This window comes from Frankliniella occidentalis, unplaced genomic scaffold (assembly GCF_000697945.3).
Source record: "Frankliniella occidentalis isolate FOCC.00 unplaced genomic scaffold, Focc_3.1 Scaffold84, whole genome shotgun sequence".
NCBI classification, from domain to species: domain Eukaryota; kingdom Metazoa; phylum Arthropoda; class Insecta; order Thysanoptera; family Thripidae; genus Frankliniella; species Frankliniella occidentalis.
The window spans coordinates 1074572-1077955 of NW_026267213.1; the positions used below are offsets into that span (position 1 = coordinate 1074572).

Consider the following 3384-nt stretch of genomic DNA (forward strand, 5'->3'; position numbering starts at 1 on the left):
AATTATTATTTTTGTCTAGGGAATGACATTGATCGCCAGTATGAAGAGGAAGACACGAGTGATCCGCCCATGCTCAGTCTTGCGTTAGAGGCTTTTGAAAAGATAACAGGTAATGTGTGTCCAACACCATTTTGTTTTCTTAAACTCCTTGCCTCTTGTTTTATGACTGCCGTACTTTCTAGATGACGTTGTTATATTGGATGCATACACTGCTGACCTCCTGGGCGAACATGTGGATTACCTCCCTGTACAACATGTGACATTCATATCGCGTTTTGGCAACATTGTTTCCACATCAAAAGACCATGGTAATGGGAGTTACCTTGTCATTGCTAGAGAGGGAAACACTGAAGAGGAAATTAAAAAAGCCTATGACCTTACTGTGCCACATAAGTAAGATCTTTGTTAGAATCAAGTCCAAATAAAAGTCATTGCTTATAAAATGTGTTGTTTTTTCTTAATTATAATTTGAAATATTTGTTCTTGGAGTTGAGCATCATTTTCATTTCTATTTTGAAAAAGAACCCATTGCTTTTGGTTCTATAAAAGGCAATCATGAAGTAAGAACTTACTCCAAATCTGTTACCTGTAGCTCAAAATGTCTAGGAGATTTCACTTCCTACAATTATTTTGAACATTTTGTATTATATTTTGAAATTGACTCCTGACGAGCAGCGGATCTTCGAGATCCATTTGGTTTTATGGGAGTGCAGTAGGGGGTGAGGGGTTTGAGGGTGGTGGTCATCCCGCAGCACGAAAGCGGTGTGTAAGGATGGTTAAATTTAGGTTGCCGTTTCCTTGCTTTTGCGAGGTATGACATGAACGTTCTTGTTCAAGGGAATGCCTGAGTGTTTCGAGTTCCGCGATCGCTCGCCGGGAGCGCGCCACAGTCGCGTCTTTGTCTGCCGCTAGATCTACCCGCTCTGCTCCTTGCTCCTTCCTGCTCCCCCTCCTCCTTTCCCTCGTCTCCCTTCCCGCGCCCCTTCCCCCTTGCCCGCACCGGGGACCCTTACAGGCTTGCTTGGCCCAGTTAGTTAGGCTGAGCGTACACGTCAAGCCTTAGTATTCTAATTTGCTGCTTAATTTTTACAACTTTGGATTGGATGCAAAAAACACATCATCATGCCTTGCAGCGAAATTTTATGTGGATTAGATGAGTGCTCTGGCAACGGTCAACAGGTATCGAATGTGGATTTTTGTGCATTTGTAGACATACGCTTTTCTGTTTTACGCCCAGTTTTTGGATCGTGCTATTTCCACCCTAACTTCTGTTCAAGTCTATTTCTGAGGCACTGGTGTGATTCTCAGCGCCAAATTGCACATTAAATATGTTAACTTTTCAAAGTAATGGTAACCTATAGTTCGTACTATCAGGCTCATTTCAAGTTTTGCACATATTTAAGTGCGTCTTTTCTCTCAATCTTTGTGATTTACTTTCCAAAGGCCAATGTCTTATTTTGATTTGTATGCGCAACTTCACTTGTACTTTCACAGTCAGCAATTGCTCAAGTTTGAATCATTCTGAACATTGTAACCTCACTTTTGGTAATTTTAGCACAAAGGTTTTTTTTTTCTCCATTGTTTTGGAAGTTTGCTTTGTCATTATAAATGCTCTCGCTCCCTCGATTAATTAATTTGTATTATTCTCAATGTTAAAGTAAACTCTTACTGTTTACAGATAACCTCATCACTATAGTGGTTATCTGAAACTGACATTACCCCAATTCGTGACTGCCTTCCAGAGTCAATTAAGTACCCTATTGAATGTATGGTGGCATCTAGTTACAATACATCAAAGATATTTAAGTAAGTATCATAATCTTAGTTTTATCTAAGTCTGATCATGATCAGTGTGTCTAATATAGATTTATCGTGGTTCTAGGCGGCTACTTTATGTATGGGACTTTGGATGGTCTAAGTCTGTCCAGTGAGTGAGGTACTTGTCGAAGACAGAGTTATTCTCAATGAACTGTGTGCAGTACCACTTCTGATTGAAGTTTATTTACCTGAAAGCAAGCAAATGGAAACGTTGAAGCCCTACAATCCCGATCATCATCAATCACATCAATGTAAGTAGCGCAATATTAGCTACGGTTTTTATTTTCTTATAAGTATACATGTGAGGTTTAAAATTTTGGTATTCTTTTTGCTTCATTAAACCATTTTTTGAATTGCCTCTAATTTATTTAATCTCTTTCCAGATTTATTTGACCATTTACTAGTTACATTCAGTGTGAAAGTGAAGCTAGCTCTCACTCTTTACTGGTAACATTATCAGTATTGTAGCTTTGTGAAACCTAAAATTTGTGGCTACCTTCCAGGGCCCTGCAAGTTCCCTATTGAATGTATGCTGAAATCCAGTGAGATTACATAAAACCAATCCAAGTAAGTATTATAATCTTAATTAGATGTTAGTCTGATCAGTATGTCCATTAAACATCTAGTGTGGTTCCAGGCTACTTTATGTCGGATGGTTTCTCTCCAAATCTTACCATAGTGAGTGAGGTACTTGTCAAAAACAGAGTGATTCCATATGAACTGTGTCCCATCTCACTTTTGATCAAAGTATATTTAACTATAAGCAAGCGAATCAAAACGTTAAGGAATCCCGATCATCACCAATCATAATAATGTAGGTAAGTACTGCAATATAAGATGCGATTTCATTTTCTTGTCTAAGATACATCCAGAGTTTTCTCAACAATGTTTGTGTATCTTTGTAGGAAAGCTGGATGACAAATTTTTAAAACTATAAGGACTGCTCCAACTGAGACGATTAATGATGGTAAGATAGATTCAATGTATTAATTGTCGCTCTCAATGAAGCTATAAACCCATCAGAGATGTACATTCACAATGCAATCATATCTCATGGTAAAGAATTATACATTTGCTGAATAACATTTTAGTGGTTTTTCAAGTCGTTTCATTCTTTATTCCGGCCAGAGTTACATCAAAGCCTGTTTTTTTTGTTTGGTTTTGGCAACACACTTTGAGCTCTCACATAGTATTCTGTTTTAGATGTAGCTCAGATGTCTGATGTCGAGTGAGAATAAGAAGTCTTGGCCATGAAGTGAAATGTAGAACGATGAAAATCAGAATAAGAGTCATCAAATCTATTATATCACAGGTGAGTTATGTGTATTCATTTTTTTGTTTCAATAAAAATCATTTAAAATAAAATGTCACCATGTTTCAAATGTTTTTTTGTTTTTTGTTTCTCTTAAGGACTCTGGTTCATTTGATATTTTGTGCCAAACAGCCCAACTACGTGAACAGGAAGTATGAGTTGAAAAAATCATCATGCCAAACGCTTGACTTTGTTTATTGTTGAAGTTGAAGTCTATGATACAAATTTGGTTTATTCAGTATCTTATGAACCAT

The 3384-nt window shown here is 37.4% G+C and overlaps 1 long non-coding RNA gene across 8 annotated transcripts in view; it reads left to right on the top strand.

The window, feature by feature from the left end:
• Positions 1-3384, top strand: part of LOC127749728 (uncharacterized) — a 9878-nt gene continuing 6494 nt past the window's right edge. Inside the window, exons 1-9 of one of the 8 annotated variants that reach the window (XR_008011319.1) lie at positions 1-109; positions 183-393; positions 1679-1806; positions 1883-2069; positions 2202-2385; positions 2456-2636; positions 2724-2785; positions 3022-3130; positions 3229-3282. This is a non-coding gene — a long non-coding RNA (uncharacterized LOC127749728). Of the gene's footprint in view, positions 110-182; positions 394-732; positions 1180-1282; positions 1546-1678; positions 1807-1882; positions 2070-2201; positions 2386-2444; positions 2637-2723; positions 2875-3008; positions 3131-3228; positions 3372-3384 lie in introns of those variants that run through there. The other 7 variants (XR_008011321.1, XR_008011318.1, XR_008011322.1 and 4 more) reach the window with 7 other exon arrangements.